Below are 20,286 nucleotides of genomic sequence, written 5' to 3' on the forward strand. Positions count from 1 at the left end.
CCTATACATTTTATTAAGTACTTACATATAGTACCTACATAAAACAGATCTACCACCAGATGTCGCATGCGTCGCACTGAATAAAACAAAAGACATCAGATAGAAAAAATATAATACTCTGAACTGTCAGAATCAGATAGATAGATAGAAAAATATTATAAAGATAAATTAAGAATAAACTTTAATTATAAACTTTTATTACAAAGCAACACATTGTTTATTTTATTATTATACACCCACTTTACATATTATTTACACCCTATTTACGAAGGAAAATATTACCACGTTATATGTATATGACAATAAAATATTAAGAATAAAAACAGGTCTAAAAAATTGTTTAATAAATTGAAAATAATAAATTTAGGCATCTCCTAGAATTTAAAATAATTAGACGAATTGCCTTGTTAATATTATCAGGAACACGCCAAAGTCGCATGTATGCAAAAACATAATTTTAGTTGTAGATGTTAAATTTTCTGAATTGTTGTCTAAATCTATTTGTATCGTAGCTGTACCAACTTCATAATTAAATAAATATAAATTAAATTTATAATTTTAATTTGGATAATTGGAAAAAATATAAATACTAAATCAGAACATCCACATTTTTGACTTAAGCATGAAGATATAATTTAATGAAAAACATCAATCCCTTTACATCATTTCGTGCGGCTTTTAGAAAAGGGAAGAAGTACACAAAAAAAAAGATTTAAAAAGGTCACACAAATATGATACACCGGGAAAAAAGATTTAAAAATTAAGAAACTAGAATCTATCTCTGACTTACGGATTCAAAACATTCAGCGCTGTACAACTGAGCCCCAATTTTACTCAAAGCACAAAACCCATTCATCCCAAAAAGGAGACATATCATAAAATTAGATTAGGAAGAAGTACTCAACTTCATAGTTTAGGCATCACACCGTTTCGAAGCAAGCCAAATTAATTATTGAAATAAACAGTGTTCGTGAGAAGCGTGACTTTATTTTTGTTACGTTAAATCTTTATTGCCTGAGACATATACGCCACACAAAGTAATGAATTCCGGTCACGGACCAATCCCATCCTGTGAAAACACATGCTTTGTAGCTTCTTGGATATACACACAGATTTGCATAAAACATCCTTAGCTAGTTACTACCACTAGTTTCACCCTGCACCCTATCTCTTGGTTGAATCATAAAAAGGTTTAATAATTTATGTCCAATAATGTTCATATTTCTCTATAATCATATTCTGAGTTCTTGTCACTACATAGCTCGTTGGTGTCGGTTCTTATCCCTATCAAGAAGTTGACCGTTCTTCTATTGTTTTTTTTATTTATTCGAAGGCTACCCACTTTTTGATTGTTCAGGCCAAAGTATCCAGTTTATTGATTTTTGCCATTTTATTAAGGCCTACCATCTCGTTCTTCCTTTTATCATGTGGAACGAAAGAGTGAGGATAGAACAAGAAAACAAATTAATGAGGCGAATGTAGTTGAAAATAGGAGCAAAGGAAGGGCAACGCAAGCTTGGCATGATCAGGTATGTCAAATACTAGAATGTAGCCGTGTCAAGAGTCGAAATAATCGGTGGGTTTGTATGAAGAGATGCATGAATCTGGAAGAGTTGAATAATGTTTACAAAGACAGAGTGGTGTGGCCTACCTGCGGGGAAGCGGCGTGATGGTTATTTAGTTACTTTAGTTAGTTAGCAACTTCAATAGTCGCGTTATTATTAATTCTCATTTAAAGTTCATCTCATGCTCTAGAAGACAAAATAGGGTAAACATAATTACTAATCTAATAGCATAGAAATATAAAACATATATCTGGTAGCAATAACAAATCAAATATTGAAAGCAAACGAAAATAAATATAATCAAGATTAAAATACATGGCATTATATGCTGATAATACTAATACTATAATAATCCCTAAAAAATAATAAATAATACCTATAATACTATGGTACTTGAAGTGATTTCTCGCGAAAACGGCGCTATATAAATTATCCAACTATAAATAATACCAGCTCCGAATAATTTAATTGGAAAATTATACCGATTTTGGACATGCCAAACGTTTGAAATCGATATCATCTGACAGGCGACGTCTCGCCGAAGCCTAGAAAGTAGGTCGCGAAGCGCTAAAGTTACCACTAAGCCACGGAGCCGTTACGCAGGAGATCCTCATTAGTGTCACGTTAACATTCACGTCACGCTGTGCCACCGGTATTGAAACACAAAACACAATTCATGACTGTGGCTGGAGTGAGTTATAGTGTAAGCAGTGAGTATATACTCTATCTACTCTACCGGTCATTCGCAAACCACACCCTCAAATTCGCTCAAAACAATGAATATCATATATCAATAGCAAGTAGGTTTTGTTGTTAAATGCCTCAATTTCTGGACATACAGAATATCGTCCTGAGGGGGCTGTACATTTTTCTTTTTTTCTTATACTATGTACTGTATTATACACCTTACAATATGCATTATGCAAATCCTTGTCCACACAATACATATAAAAATAAGAAAATAAGAACTGCGTTTATTTTTTTTATTAAATGAATAGTTGAGGGTGAGTGAACGAGGAGACTACACGATGAACCAAATAAAGGCGCTAATAGGCGCTTTCTAAACACATCTAAAAAAATATTGAAACCAATTACACGCCTAGAACATGGCAAACCAAAAGACCACGACGCGAGGTACTGAACAAGAAAAATCTGCAAAAGCTATATCACTTAAAAATTAAATACTTGATTTCTATGATGTCACATTTTGCGAGGCAGAGCTTTTAAAAGTTGTCTCTGAATACCAGCGAAATCATAATGCTTTATGATTATGCTAATTATATGGGAAGGCGCCATTCTAACATATTTTTAAAAAGGTAGGTGTATAATACTAGTAGGTACCAATATTTTTTTTATGATTATTCATTGATTTAAATATAAGTGTGCAATTCATTAGTACGTCGGCGTACTAATTGCTATGAGCGGTGTCACGTTTTTGAACGTGGTCTTTGATCTTCGACTATGCTCTTCTCATGAGAGATAGCTTTCCATTCCCCGACATAAATATATCAATAAATGCCCATTATCAGCACAAAAGCATTACATGTTTATCAATTGTTACTTAGTAGCATGGTGTACGTATAAATATGTAAGCATGCTCATTCGAATATTCTCAAAAATCAACAGTCGTTTGGTTTTAGCGCGCGTTCAATAAAAACTTTAAACTAGTATGCTTATATTATTTTTTGACATCTCATCAAAGTTTTTCGACATCTCATTAAAAATTCTACCCATTATTGACAACCACACTACTCAAATTCTTGGAAGTTCTATATATACATATGAACCAATTTTGAAACATTTTTTCTTGAATCACTAGAACTTCACTAGAGACATCTATAGATGTCTCTAGTATGCTTATCTCAGGCAAATGTATTCATAATAGTTAGACAGCATGATTGTCTTAAGCATGGTCATGAGCATACTGTATTAGTAGCAAGTCTGTCTGTACCTTCACACATCACTGAACAACGGCCAATCTATGGAATGAATTACCTCTATACGTAATAAATGCACAATATCTGACGTCCAAAACCTTACTATCTATCCTTTAATCCATAATATCAAACTTTTTTACAACTCCTTGCCTCATTCTACTCCCTTTGTATTCCTGATTTTAATAATTTTTATAACAAAAAAATATAATTATAAGCAATACTGCAACTCATTACAATTTCTGTAAAACTTCTTAGGCGTCGATTCGATAATCGATTACTGGACGAAAATTGAGAGAGAAATTTCAAGGACGCATCTCGATTACTAGGCAAATATCGTTACACGAGAGAGACAAAAGATATAACGTGAGAAAAAGAAAAAGTACTATACATTTGAACGCCATGGGAATGCAGTAAAAAAGAAGAACGTATACACAACGATACAAAGCAATAGAATAAGATAGATGCATGCGCGCATTATAGATGTACACGTCAGACGCTATACATGAACAGGTGAGGTACAACGTCCTGTGTAAGTAATGTTTATAATTTAATTTTGTGATTATTTAGATTTTCTTCAAATTTTGCATTGTTATAATTCTTATAAGATGGTCTCTCTCTCAAACTAAATCTCTTTTATTCTATATTCTTTAAGAAGTTTTACTTGTATCACGTGTACGGTGCTGCACGCCCTATATTATTCGTTTTTACTTATTTTCTTACAAGCTTCTCTTACTTATAAGCACTATCTTCCCCCTTATTTTAAACAGCTGTATATACAATATAATAGTACTAGTCTCTTTTTGGTTGGTTGGAAGATATAAACAATGAACAAATCAATTAAGAAATATTCAGTAGAGTGCTTACAATAAATATTTTAATTTTTATATGAATACCAAGAAACATATTTTTAAAATATTCTAGAACATAAATGATAGGAAAAATTAAATTAATAGAGGTGTGCTTATATGGTTTGGGCATGTAGAACGAATGAGTGAAGAAAGATCAGTAAAACAATTTTAGGAAGCGAATGTAGTTGGAAACAGAAGCAGAGGAAGATCGAAGAAAACTTGGTATGATCGAGTATTTCAAATACTTTGAAGTGGTCAGGTCAGGAGTCGGAATAATGAAGAGATGAATGAGTGTCTAAGAGGAAGATTGTTTGCCAAGACAGAATAGTTTGTTCTATTCTCTCTGCCTACCCCTGCGGAGAAACGGCGCTATGATTAGTTAGCGAGATTTTATAAATGATTATTGTGTCTAGGTATGTATTTTTATTTTTTAAATAAAACGGATTAATTGTTGCGCCTCTTTCGAAAACGCAACAATACTATTTGGCAAAATTACGAATATAATATTTTCACTATTATGATATGTTATTTATGAATTTAATGTAAATACAAATGTAACAAATGAAAATATTTTTTAAACAGTTATTTTAATGATATGTAGGCGCCATCTATTGAACTTAACACCGTCACACGCAATACTGTGTTTAATCACTTTCAATGTTTTTGATTGAATTATTTTTTCATAGATTTTTAATTGTTACACAAGCCTTGTGTAACATACTCGTATTAGAAATGTGTGCTTTCTAATTTATTTCTTTCTCATTTGACCAAAATGAGCCACAACTATGTGTGGTTAACTACAGCTAGTAAACGATAATAATGATAATAATAATTGATTTTTTTTATCAATTTTGTGTTGTACGATTGTGTCACGAAATCTATAAAAAAAACATTTATCTTCCAGATCCGCGGTCCCTTGATTCATGAAGATATCACATAATTATATATACTTTTCAAATATATATGTACTTTTAATTTCACAGAGAAAAAAAAATTTTCTCCATATTTAGTATTTTTTGTAAACACAGAAACTTTTTAAAAAATATAAATTAATATAAATAACTAAATATGTATGTGAGAAAATAACTTCCAATCCAAATTCTTAAAATTGTGAATTTTCGAACAAGTTTGTTCACAAAAGAAACCCCAATTCATAGAACGCAAAGCTAACCTAAAAATATCGATTGTAATAAGAATGATTAGACATACCAAACAAGTAATTTCTCCTATCTAGCAGTCTCTTAATCCCTTGATTTATCCATTTGAGGTTAACTTTTATTCACATCAGCTAGAACTTTTAGTAATGCAACATTTTTAGAACCGGCGAATGATTTGTTTATTTACCAAATTCGAAAACGTCCCATTTGACGTTTATTTTAGCGGGAAGACACGTGCTCCCGCCCTGTGAGTCCGGGCATTACTGAACATGCACGGAGAGGCGGGAATAATCGAACAGGCGTAGAAACAGCGGCGGATTAAAATATTCGTTGAAGTTGACACTATCCATTATTTATTTCAGGATTATATGACAAATTCTCTACATTCTTTCTAAAAAAACACAAAATACTGCGTACTGTATTAAATTGATACGGCATTATCTTGATTTTCGAATATAATTGTTAACATATGCATCATTTTTTATTTAAAAAAATGTATTAATAAATAATAGTATTTATTAAAATATCACAAGATAACCGGTTCAATAATTTTTAATATATAAAGAGAAAAACGGGAAAAAACACGGATTAAGCTTTTTATATTTCAATAGCACAAAAATCTGACTAAAACATCATTATTTGTATTACGTATCCTGTTGACGTATTTATATTGAAATCGGAGGATGCGAGTTTAACTTTTACTTATCAGTATGCTATCAAGTTTATAAAGCTATGCATATACGTAATGATTTTTTTTTCAATTTAAATTCGTTTATTCAATAAATAATGCGTACATAATAAACTTACATTCAAGACGTACATAATAATAATATAAATTACAATCATAAATATGTGAAGCAGACTCTTGTCAAAGTAGTACAAGAATCCCGCTTCGGAATTCCTCTTCAAACACATGGAACAGATCAATATCTGGTATAATATTGTTCGGCATAGCGGTAGCTCTTCCCACAGGCATAACCATCGGTAGGTTGGTCCTGTATAAAGGAATGTAAAACAATCTATGCCGACGCTGTCTTAGGTAACTATCGGGAACATAAAAAGCAATGTTTTGCTCAATTTCAGGATTTTCAATCATATGCGCAACAATCGATAAAATATATACGTACGTACGTAATCAAATACACATTCCTTCTAGTCTCTAAACTTTTGTAACCAAGCATACCCTGGAGAAACTCGGTCGGGTAGACCCAAGGATAATACCCGCACTCTCTCATGTAGAGATACCTCATAAACTTCTTTTGGACTTTCTACACCATAAGAGAGTACTGAAGCTCATGTGGCCCGAAAATCATCGTGAAACAATATGTTGATAATTTTTTGAATCGCTGAATTGCAGCATTATAAAAATCGAATTTCGCAAATGATCCAATGAAATTAACGTATGAAAAATAAATTTTACAAACGTATATAAGCCTACATTCGTGACATACCATGAAGTTTCCCTAAGTTAGTAAATATTTTAAGTACCATGACTGACGCTCAATAAATTATTTAATATTATTACAAATGTTTTTTTTGTAGGTCCGATCCTGTTTGAATATTGCAGTTAGTTGCCAGAAGGTAGGTACTTTGCTCAAGGGTGCGCCAGTAGGTACCTAAGTTATTATTCCACCCACTAACATGTACACATACGAGCGTACTATCAATCTGCAGATAAAGATGACAATATACCAGTCTGTGCAATTTATTAACGTATTTTCATGCCTATTTTCTAGGACACTGATAGTATTTGAAATCAGCTCATTAAATAAATCGTTTTGTTTAGATCTCAATGGGTCCCCATTTGATCTTGAATCCGTCATTATTTAAGAGCAGTGATTAAAAAAAAAGAAAACTGTTCGGAATGGCTCTACGTTTGCAAACTTTTAACAACTCTGCCAAAAAAGGCTAGCTTCTGGAGTCTAGTAACACATTTGAAAAAATATATAATCACTTGGTAACTTCCATTTCATAAAATATATTGTGATACGCATTCCGCATTATTTTTAAACACATTTACTTTGTGGTAAGATATGTTAAAATGATTAAGGAAACACTTGTTTTCATACCACTTGAGTTTATTAATGACTACTAGTTTCGGAAGCTAAACTTCCATCGTCAGGTCTTGATAATAACAATTATTATTCAGACCTGACGATGGAAGTTTAGCTTCCGAAACTAGTAGTCATTAATAAACTCAAGTGGTATAAAAACAAGTGTTTCCTTAATCATTTCTATTACTTCTTAATATAATATTAGTTCCCCCTGTGTATAGTAGTAAACGCGTTAGGCTATACGTAAAATCTGGAATTGGAATTCCAGCAAAATCTAATAATTGTATATCATTATAAGAATTTCATTTTCATTTAATCTAACTAACTAACTTACCATTACACCGCTTCCTGCAGGGGTAGACAAAGAGAATAGAGCGCAAGACTAATCTGTCTTTACATACAATCTTCGCATCTTCTACATTCTTGCATCTCCTCATACGCACCCGCCGATTATTCCTTCTTCTGATTTGACCACTCTGAAGAATTTGAAATACTTGATCATGCCTTACTTTCCTCGGTCTGTTTCTGTTAACAATTACATTCGCCTCATAAATTTATTTGACTGTTTTTTTCTTTACCGCCTCTGTAGTGTAATGGTCAGCACGCTCGGTTACCGTTCTGGAGGTCTCGGGGGGGTCAAATAAAAATAAGTGATTTTTTCACTGTAATGTATCTATTCAATACTACCCTGGAATGGTACCTGAAGCGGAGGGCTGATCACCTTTCCTTCGTGCGTTAACGATTAAGATAAGACTGCGTTTATACGATGCACTGCCCTAAGCGCCACAGGTCAGCTTTTGCAGAGTGATCGCCAACGTTGGGGGGACCTGACGAGGCACACGAAGAAGAAGTTCTTTTTTCACCCATTCGATTCACATCCTCAAACCATCTGAACACACCTTTCTTAATTGTATAGATAATACTTATCTCAGCCTTCCATTCTTCCCTTATATCGTCATTCGAACAATTATCATACATCATTTTGCTGCACATTTGTCTGAGAGATCGCATTTCGACTGCATTCAGGCTACACTTCCTTATTCTTCTTCTTTTTCTGGATCCTAAGAATCTGCTGTACCTCCGCTTGTAGCTCTTGGGATGTTGACTCCCAGCTGTCTTTCCAATACAGGCCACTTTTATCCTTCTAACTAACTACATGCCTCTATTCAATACATTAGGGTTAGAACCAGAACTCCATTATGCACAGCCAGGTTCATTTAATCTGATCAAAACCCTCAAACACTAGGATCCTAAAATAACAACAAACTTAATTTTCTCGTTATATCAAAGATGGCGTATGGTAGGCATCTATGCGCAATTGGTTACGGATAAGGATCTATTTTTTATTTTTTATTTATTACCTCATAAATTGATTTAAAAAATCACGCTTCACTCGCTACTATTTCTATATATGTCTGTAACATCATTAAAACAAGTATATTACTCATGTGATGAAATTCATTTCAAACTTACGAAATTGCAGTTTTTAAGGAAACATATTTTACTTATGAAAATATAAATATTTTTAAATATTATGAAGTTTGTTCAATTTGACATTCCTCCCGTGTGATACTACCCTATTATATGACGAAATTGTACTTTTTTTTAAACTCCATATTTTAATTAATTTGAATAATATTATGATTTAACGCCATCTACCCACAGGGAAGGGGTTTAATATTTTTATGCTTTCTTTGTTGCGCGCTATTGCTATTGCTACTTCTGTAACTCATTTAAATTATTTCATATTTAAAATTCCTGCCTAGCAGATGTGGTGCGAATAAAAAAAGATTCATTGTAAATTATAAGTGATGTAACTTTTTTGCGTTTTTTTTCAATTTCATCACATCGTTTATTTTTATAAAAGGTCACTTGATGTTAAGAATGGACGAGAAGTGAAATACTTAATTCTGTAATAATTCTAAGTAAGTGATTGTGTTATTTGATTTTTGTTCCTTATACTTATTTAAGAAAAACATTGAGGTAACTGGTAATTAATAAAACTTGTAACATCATGTTGACAGTCAGACAATTATGTTTTTCTATGAATCTTTTCTATTATTCTATAATAAAAAGTATTTTATTTATTTAAAAAATGAACGTTCACGCTTATAGTTTATGCAAGTAACGTGTGCTGTGAGCATAAACGAGGCAGTAAAACTCATTGTACCTCGAAGAAAAATTAGAACTATAATGAATTTCGGAAGTTAAATCTGAACGGCGTGAATATTTTTAAATTGGTTTTTAATTTATATTTATACACATCCATTTAAGAAAAATTGGATTGGGTGTATGTTTCTCATTTACCTTCTCTTTACTTACTATCCTACCTGACAAGCCTCTCAAAATAGGGGCTTTGCGGGTTATTCCTTTTTAAAAATACACCGATATGTCGCATATTGTCTTATCAATGGTCAACTTTTGATTATTTTGGATGAGATTTACAAATACATCCCGATTTTGTTTCATTTACAACTATTAAGTAGACTATTTCAGTATCTACTTACACAGTTATAAGAACCTAAAAACTGCTCATTCCTTCATCTGATGTTCTCCAGTGCATATTATGTCTCAGTCAAAACTTTACTTTGCTCAATGATAGTCCAAATGTTTTCTTGAATGTTTTTCGCAGATACTTTGTGGCACATTTTATAACTTCATAAAATCAAACAACTATAACAATATAAGAATAATAGAACACATGAGATGCCTAAATAATATGTAATAATTTTTTGAATTTGCCGAACATATATTAAATAACAATCATTCTTTTAATTTTGAAAATGGCATTGAAATACTACATTCTAATAAAAATGTAAACTCATTGCATAATTTAGAGATTTTGGAAATTTAAATATTATAATTAATCAATTAAATTTAAGTAACAGTCCTATTTTTTATATTTTTCCAATTTCTGTTCCTAGATAGAAAAATTCCGCACAGTAGATTTTTTTGTGTTCCTCTTTACGTATGCGTGCGCGGCTTCATACTGTTTTTTGAGTGATTCCATTAGTTGTTATTTGTAGTTGCTACGCAATGCACAATAACATTTAGGATTTAGTTTTTGGTAAGGGAATGTAATTGATTATTAGTATTTTAATGTTTTTATTGTAATTGAATTTAATTAACCCTGATGATGACAAGGTTCTTGTCGAAACTGGTAGGTTAAAGTGTACTCATAATAAAAAAACTGGTAGGTTAAAGTGTACTCATATTAAAACAAAGATGTGTAATTTTATAAAATACCAAACGTATCAGTATTTCGTGCCTTTCCCAATTTAATATCAATAACGAGAGAATTAAGTGTTGGATTCCACCACACCTGGCAACCCGCATTAATAATATAAAAATATTCGAAATAATAGTGATATAATAATATTGACTCGCCCTCAAATTGCAGCGCGCCCCTGAACCAAGAGCTCCAATACAAACACAGACGGAGCGCGTATTATGTTTACCAACACACTCACGATGGCGCCTAAAATACACGATACGGTCAAAGACTCCCGCGCTCGATGTACGCTTAAAGGGGGAGTCATCGAATCAGCGACCTCACGGTAACTTATATTATATTACAAAAAAATGCGTCATGCTTGATGATATCTCATTCATTCGAACCATTATCCACACCCCAATGGTGCATAGGGCACTGCAACATATAAACGCAGTGTTATCTTGATCGTTAACACACGAAAAAAAGGTGATCAGCCCTCCGCTTCAGGCACCAGTCCAGGGTAGTATTAAATCAATATTGGAGTGAAAAAATCACTTATATTTATTAGACCCATCTCTGGGAATCGAACCCGGGACCTCCAGAACGGTAGAGATGATATCTCTCCCACATAAAAATGCCTATTACATGTGTATTTCAAATCTCCTTTTTCTTCTTCTTCTTCTCGTTTTTATAGATCCTGAGGATCTATCTGTGCGCCGCCTGTTGCCAGCTATCTCTCTACCTTTTCAGAGGTCTGCTTTGGGGTCTATCCTATAGTGTAAGTAGTGTGTGTAGAACAAAAAAAACTGTGGTTTCTTTAAGTAAAATCAAACATAATATATATATTTTAGTTCATTCTTTGAAATACCGGTATGAATGAGGTATTTTTTATTATTATTATTGCCAGTTTTTTTTAAGTAAACATAAAATTATTCAACATATAAATGTTCAATTTCGCAAGTAGGCACAATTTTTTTTAAAGTTTCTTGTTATGTATAATGTTGTCTTTGTATTATTATCTTTATTCAAGATATTAATTGAGATGTTGTTAAAATAAACGAATAATTCTTTATATTTTTCAAGAAAACATTAATAAAATAGCGATGTTACTAGGAGAAATGACAAAATTATATATTAAGAGTAAATTTTAGAAATAGCGCGTACCTAAAATATTTTCTAGTGATATCGATAGCCTGTCCTCTTTTGAGATGAGATTAAATAAGTGCATATTAATTTTTACGTATGTTATATATTGTGCGTTTTAAATATTTTATTTCAAATTCCTAACTTATTGCAAGGACTGCCCCCTTAGAGAAACGCAATACAAAGCACACACACACCCACTTTCCTACCGACAGATGCTGCTCAGATGTGCAATAAATTTACACATGCATAAGGGTACTTACACGAAAAAGCGTAAATGGCATTTTTCTGATTTCGGGTTAAAACTAAATAATTCATCATTTCATTTCTCACAATTATAGTTTTTATGATGGAATGGTATGCAATTTAGTAGCCAAAGTTTTATTCACTGAGTCATTTTTGAATGCCATTCTAACATGTTTTAAGCAGATTAATCACAATGTCGTATTTAGATGTCTTTTATTTTTATATTTATTTAATTTATATAGAATTACGAGTTTTTTGGCATTTTCATTAAAGCCCCCTACAAGTCGATATATGTAGGTATCCCTTTATCTTGGGGAATTTTATAAGGAGTTAATGTTTAATTTTTTTTTTATATTTTAACTAGCGGAAATGACTGTAATGAGTCATTTAAAATTGAAATACAATTTAAAACATTTGCTTCCTATCTCAGCATTATTGGGGGGTTTACTGTACATATTTCGATTTAAAATAATTTTAACAACATTTTTTATAAATTTAGGTAAATAAAAAATCATCGCTTTATTCAATTTAAAATTATGTGAACAATGTTATTGATCTGAGAGATATGGAATTATTAAAATATGTTAAATGCTGAACATATTTTAATTAACAATTACAAAAATATCAAAAAATAATATCACGTTTTGGGCTAAACAATCAATCTTATGAAAACTGTCTACTTCTTTATCGACCTGTTGTGTATATTTGTTTTTGTTTTCTCAATGAATTTTCATACAATACGATACTTTATTATTCCAAAATAAAGTTCATAATTACCCTTTGAAACATGCGGAGTTCTGATTTAGTGCCCTCTCAAATATAATTATGTAGGTTCGGTACATTATTGTGCAAGGGACGTCGCCCTTATTTTTTCCTTAAGGAGTTCCTTCGGATTATTAATATGTCCTTAATGCGAGTTGTGTCAATCGTTGAACTGTCGTGATGAATCATAATTCGTATGCACTTGATGGTTTTTGCAGTTATCCTCTAAATTTCATGCATGCAAGATAATATTATAGATATATAATCCTTGCTCGGAGCGAGCATAAAACAAGAACATTTACAAGAAAAATAATATTTAAAAAATAACTATTCTAGCAACCCCTTAATTAGGAATACTAACACTATGAAAAAATATGGAGAAAAATATCAGTAAACCTGCATCATTCAACAAGTCTATCTCGTGAAAAAGTTAACAAAAATCCTATTCACGAGGTAGGTTTGTTGAATAACTAATTCTAACCAAATCTAACCAAATGATTCATTAAAAAAATGAAAAAAAATATACTACAATATTAAACATTCAAGTCATCCCATTTTCAAGGAACAGAGATTTAAAAAAACTGCACTAATGTATGATTCACAACTCATTTTTTATGGTTTTAGTTTAATTATACACTACATACGCCTATGTTGATTCTTCATTGTAAAATCTGGCAGTCAGGGTTGACTACATATTTAACAAATGTTTTTAAGCAATGATACTCAAACTACTAAAAAAATTAAACCATTATCGTTTTACTTGAATTGACTTTGATGTTGGTAAATTATATTGCAGTAAAATTGTGTTAAAGTAAATATTTAAAACTCAATACAAAAATTATTACACAATAATAATAAAAATAGTAATATTGAATTTATCTATCCACGTATGCAATATATCGATGTATATAACCATATATTTGTACATTATTCTGTAAATGAAATCTACTGTAAAAATAAATCAATAATAAATCAATACTTCAGAATTCTTATGATGACCATTTCAGGTGAATTTGCCCAGTCGATTAATTAAATAATTGGAATTGAAAAGTTTACATTTAACAAGTGCACGTTCAACAACAACAAGAATAAGTCAAATTGAGAATTTCGACTTTTTATTGTTGTTGAATGTGTGCATATTTTTTATTAAAAAATAAATAACACGATACTAGTAAATGAAATATTTTTTTAAATATGATTTAAAATAAAAAAAAAAGTTTTGACATTTTCGCAGGTACAGACAGGCTAATTTTTTTAACATACGATTATTTTAGAGATTGAATAATGTATAATCCACTTAAACCTAATTATATTAATGCAAACAAATAACTCTTACATTAATACTAGCGTGATCTTTATTTGTTAATAAAACAAATAAAAATGGTAATATACTTCAAGGAGGTGTCATCTCTGAAAAGTTGAAGAACCACTGAGCCTTAATATTCATGGATGCACCCAGACAATCATTTCTTCCTGACCTCTGAAGTCCTCCGTGGGTTACATAATTAGTAACATCCTGGGTTTCTGCGTTCATACGTCATTGTGATCATCAGTCATCGATGTCATCAATCATTGGAACCTTATTATGATGGACGCATTCTTATGGATCGATGACTCCAGTTGTCATGTTAGCATCAACTGCGTCCGATTTTGATTTCGCAGCATCAATTTACCCCATATTTTGATATGAAACATTTTTATTTAATCAATTGGATTTTATAAACGAGTCATCATTCTTTGTGATTTTGCTACATTTTTGTGTAATCCTGTGAAAAATATTATGTATAAAATCTTTTCCAACATGCTAATTACTTATTACTATAAATATAATTGACCAACATACGTTATTGATAAAAACATTGTTATTTACTTTAACGCTCAATAGCAATTTTTTGGATCAATTGTATGAATCCCTGGATGGTTTTCAAAAACATGGATCTGTGCGGACGATAAAAGCCATGAAATCATGCTTTTGGTGTCGATTTAGAAGCTCCATCCAGCTAATTTATATTTTAAATTTATTTAAATTCACTGAAATTTTATATATTCCTGAATTACCTTTATCCGATGAAAAAATATTGTTTCGCTCACTGAAAAGGAAACACGCGCAATAGGTTAACTGAAAATTTCGAAAATTGATCCTACAATTATGCTCCAAGACAAGTGACATTATAAAAGTGTGAGATATTTAAAAATAAAGTAATTTAAGGCTGAACGAGGGATAAGTGAAAATATTAAGAAAAGGTGGTATGGACAATGGACATGTGGAGTGAACGGATAGCGAAAGAATGACTAAGAAAGTATATTTGTCAAATGTGAACGAGAAAACAGTACCTAAAATCTGGTGGGGTTAATAGTCTACGTTATCGACGGGCATGTATGACTATTTGTATGGACGTGAAGGATACTAGGAGTGTATGTCAGAACAGAAGAGTGCGGCGTGTTATCCTCTCTGCCTACCCCTGCAAGGAAACAGCATGATGGTAGTATTAGTAGTAGTCTTCACAAAGCAATTAACGTAGTACATTCATTGAAAATAACCTGATGACTCAAACAATTCTCAAATCACAATCGTTTCAAAGCATCAAGTGGTTCAAATCTCAATGTATCCAGACAAGACGGTTATATATTTGTGTCATTTTTTTCAGAGTCCAGCAATTTGATACTCCTATTACAGCCAATAAACTTGACACACTCCCCCAGATCTAAATATCCTCTTTTACAAATTTTATTAATTGAGGCCAAAACGTCATATCGCTCTAACTGCCGGTCCAATGATTCCGTTCTCTGGTGATTCATTCCATCGTCAATTAATTCCCCGCGTGACCTGACCTGTCCCATGTAAATCATTATGAGAAGTTAAATAACAAAAATAATTTTGACAGCGGCGAACGCGTCAGTACTTGCCTTTCTTGGAAGGTTCAGCATCGCAGAACTTGGAGTTAAATATCTTGCAAAAAAGGAAGCTCAGATGCTTAGGATTTGGCAATATTCGGCTACACATTACGGGGTAAGAATAATGGAGGTTGCAAAGGAATTTTCATAAGGTATTTGCACCGTTAATATATATTATGACGGGTTGTGGTTAGTGACGCGGACTCAGAGTTTCTCAGTTCGAATCCACTCTACCACAATTTGATACCAATTTCTAATAATGAGCCGCTTAGGCTCACAGGAATAGTATGAAATTGAAACATTTGTGTAAATAATAAAAACACAAATATTTCTCTTTTTTTAATAAATATATTGTATTTTAAACCCTTTTATAATTGCCGAGATAAGCGTCAGATTCTCTAGGTTTTTCTTATTCACTCGGAAATCTGATTTATATATTTGGCTTCCTAAAGTTTCTAAACGAAGTACAGCAGTAATCGCTATACAAAAAAAAGGTTGATGAGGTAGTGATAATACAAATCCAAAATGTTTGAAAATCAGACTGTATACGACCGTAATCCAATAAGTAAAGCAAATAGGAGGTGTAAGATGGCGCGTTGATGTCATCAATTATTCTAGTTTAATTTGCAAACATTGTACATCAATTGTCATAGATGTGTTGTGATTATAGTTTCAATAAAACCGTTGAAAATAATTCAAAACTAAAACCAACGAATTAAAACCCGTTTTAAACAGCTAAAATGCCGACTATACCACCAAAAATTGATAATGCGTTTTGTGTCCTGTTCTTCAGCTGCAGCACAAATCGCGCACTCCTTTCAAGAACGTCATAAATCAAAAATCGGCAATTCTCAGTTGTGCATGTTTTCGGAATGCCCAGAAAATGCACTATATCCCAGCAAAAGAGGCATATTTTTTACTTAATATTTACCCGCTACAGGACAGAAAGTATTGTTTTTGAATTTTGAAGAAAAGGTATTTTTTGATTATTTTTTTAAATATACTAAATATTTTTCAGATGGAGAAAAAACCTTCAGGTTTTACTTAAAAAGATCTGTTGCACAGTAAAAAGTTTAATGAGTGGCTTGATATTTATTTTTAATACATTGTATTATATTTTTAAACTTTAAAAACCTTCTTCTGAAAAATCAAGTTTTTTGATTTATGACGTTCTTGAAAGGAGTGAGCGAAATATCCACACCAAAAAATACTAATTGAGAACATTTGGTTTTTACTGACTCTTCAACATTTCTTGCGTTGCGTTCAACTGTTTTAAACCACCAAAAGTGGTCTTAAATGGTGTAAAACCAATTGTGAGTTATAAAATTTTAAACACAATCTCTGTGTGTATGTCTATGGCCATGGTGCATAAAAGCAATAGTTTTATGCGCATCCTTCATATATCAATGTTTTCATTATGCGCTACTCTCTTTCAACGCCTTACACACCAATATCGTAAGATGAGTTCATACAATCACCAATATTTAAATACTTAAAATACTTGCTAAATTTACAACAAATTTTAAGTTATTTTCTACCCTAAACCACTCCATACATCTTATATCGATAAACATTCATTGTAAGGTTTCATTCTTAACACGATTTTGAGCAAAAAATATTGTCAAATATAATTGAAAAATATTAAGTGGTTTAACTGTTTTTTCACAGTACCAACCTCACAAAATTAAGCTGTGAGATTTAGGCATCAGGGGTTGGTACAAACACTGCTCTTTACAACAGTTTTTCATGCGTGAAATGGAAATTTTAATTACTTTTAATCAGAAATAAAAACCATTTGCGCACATATGGCATCCCCAATCACCCTTATAATTAAAGTTGGTACCGCTGTACTGCCGAAATACACACTCCGTCATATGTATTATTGAAAAACATAACAATGAACAATAAGACCCATTAAATTGAATGTTGAATCCGCATCATTTTCAAACACCCTACAAAATGATGCGGAATGCATCGAAATACGTGTCACAATGAATTTTAAGTAATGGTGGTATTTACTAAGTAAAACTTTAATTAAAAATGATTTATTCATTAAATATTTTATTAAAAAAAAACATTCAAAATTCTTGACTTCAAAACATAAATTAAAAAGGGATAGATTTTACCAAAAAGTGACTCCCGAATGAATTAATGAAATTTTAACTTGTAACGCGAACTTCATTCTTAAAAACATCATTTTACCCTCATCTATTAAAAATCATCATTCTTTCTAGTAAATTACTGAGTCATTAGCAAAAGCATATTTTAATAGGATGAGTTCTGGATACAGGGAGTTATGACCGGCCTAACTTTTTTTGTAGTATGGAGTTTAATTTTTTTGGTAAAATTTTAACTGGATTTGTGAATACGGTTACATATAAATTTTCCACTCGTACAAACGTAAATAATTTGGTTTGATTCAGTTATCTGCAGTTAAGTTTTAGGTTTCCAAGAACAAAATATACTGAAACTAGTTTCATCAGATAGTATCATCCATCCCGATAATATCACGAAGCCGCTTAAAAATTAAGTGGACAACTCACTTTCATAGGGAAATGGGTCAGTTATATGTTGTCTGCTGACTGTTGGGGCTGCAAATTGAAATCAAACTGGGTTAATAGTCATTGGTTGGTATTTTGAATAAAATCAAATTTATGGTCCATCAATTACGCTTCTTTATTGGACGCAAATTACTTAAGATGAAGTGTTAAATGAGGTTGTGCGATGTTGAGTGATTCTTTACCCGATAAATGCTGTTTATAACCGACTAACAGTCAACTCATGCCTGTTTTTAAACCCTTTGATCGCTTAAAAAAATCATTATTTTTTTAAAAAATGTTTACTTAGTATTTTAAAAATAAAATATTAATAGCAAAGCGCTCGCAAACCTATTAATATTTAATTTATTTCAGACTGTTTTAGTCATTCCGAGCGATTTTGATACATTTCACCAAAATGTGGAAAACTAGGCACTGAATTATGAATTTAAAGACTTTTTACCTCTATCTGCCCCCAATGGTGTATTCTTCTTTTTCCTTTTGATATCCGCTCCTTTAAGATCAGGCAACGAAAACAGAGATCATATAATACAAATGCAATAAAAAAAAATTGCATGGAAGGCAACAATGAAAAAAATTAGCATGTAGCACCGTGTACCGTAGACGTGATAGAAGTGAACTTTTTTTAAAAATCAAGGATAAGAGAGATTTAATATGAGAGATAGAGAGAGCATCTCAATTGAAATACAATAATACAAATTTTTCTTATTTTTTTTCTGTTCACTCAATATTAAAACCGTCATTGGTTGGTGCTTCAATTGGTAATATTAATATGCTGATGCTTTGAATTATAATAGTGATGATTCGTGATAAGCAAAATATGAGATATCCTTATCATTAATTTTTTTATTTTGCTTTTAATGTACAAAATATATGAGATGTATGTCCGTGATTCGATATTTTCGAGATGATAAATAAAAAAATGCATATATTTTAGTTCAGTATTTTGATTTATCAAATGTGCAAAGCCGCAAGTTTGAAACAGTAGTTTTGAGATAAACGAGTTAACTTAGTATAGTTAACTTAAAATGATGCTTTTTGCCAAAACATGTATCAACTTAATACAATTTTGCGGCTATTTGGATAATGAATATCTCGGTAAAGGAAAAAGAGCAAAATCTGTGATTGTATATGATAGAACCCGTTATAAGAATGCTTTAAGCCGTGTTAAGCCAAACAGACTCAACTTGAGTTACGGCTAGTTGCCTTTACACATTAGAACTATCGCATTAAAATTACAAAAAAAAAAACACTTTTTTCCTCACAGTTTTTTTTTTTTAAATTTTATTTATTTATCATCTTTTCTGCTTAGAATGCTGAAACAACGTTAAAGGGTATTTTAAGTGCCATAATATCAATGTTTACATCAATCGTTTGGCTGAAAACTGCACTACGACATCAATTTCTGGACATATTGTTAAAATTAAAATTCTACCACGGTAAGACTTACCACGTTCTTCAAACCTCAATACCACATGTTATTTCGAGAAATAAAAATTCTTTGTGCTTTGATCCACTCACATTTTTATTAACCAACTAGTTTCGGCAACAACCTGTTGCCCTCTTCAGGGCTTAATTTATGAAAAGTCATAAATTAAACCCTGAAGAGGGCAACAGGCCGAAACTAGTTGGTTAATAAAAAAATGAGTGGATCAAAACACAAAGTATTTTTATTTCTCGAAATAATATATCAATATGATCCACAAAGTTAATGCTTTCAATATTCAAAACTCCATACCATATTTGGCCAATCTATTTACAGGCTCCATTTTATTGGAAAGACAAAGGTATACGCACAATTTTGTACCATAAACAGAATATAATAATGCATTTTACTATCCTGCCTTCATTGTGTTCCATATTAAAGGAGACTAAGAGGCGATTGTGCAATAATCCTTATGGTCGAG

At 31.6% G+C, this 20,286-nt stretch overlaps 1 protein-coding gene and 1 long non-coding RNA gene across 2 annotated transcripts in view; one reads left to right on the forward strand and one right to left on the reverse strand.

Moving 5' to 3' along the window:
• The window catches only part of LOC148312788 (matrix metalloproteinase-2-like), a 440,260-nt gene extending 434,488 nt beyond the window's left edge, over window positions 1–5,772 (reverse strand). Inside the window, exon 1 of the mRNA XM_088273051.1 lies at window positions 5,560–5,772. The gene's annotated coding sequence lies outside the window, so the exon portion shown is untranslated. The remainder of the gene's footprint in view (window positions 1–5,559) is intronic.
• The window catches only part of LOC148312791 (uncharacterized), a 44,599-nt gene that overhangs the window by 22,393 nt on the left and 1,920 nt on the right, over window positions 1–20,286 (forward strand). Inside the window, exon 2 of the long non-coding RNA XR_015838780.1 lies at window positions 7,050–7,088. This is a non-coding gene — a long non-coding RNA (uncharacterized LOC148312791). The remainder of the gene's footprint in view (window positions 1–7,049; window positions 7,089–20,286) is intronic.

This window comes from Brachycentrus maculatus, unplaced genomic scaffold, assembly GCF_059751285.1.
Source record: "Brachycentrus maculatus isolate JH-2025_06_01 unplaced genomic scaffold, ASM5975128v1 h1tg000032l, whole genome shotgun sequence".
Classification (NCBI taxonomy): Eukaryota; Metazoa; Arthropoda; class Insecta; order Trichoptera; family Brachycentridae; genus Brachycentrus; species Brachycentrus maculatus.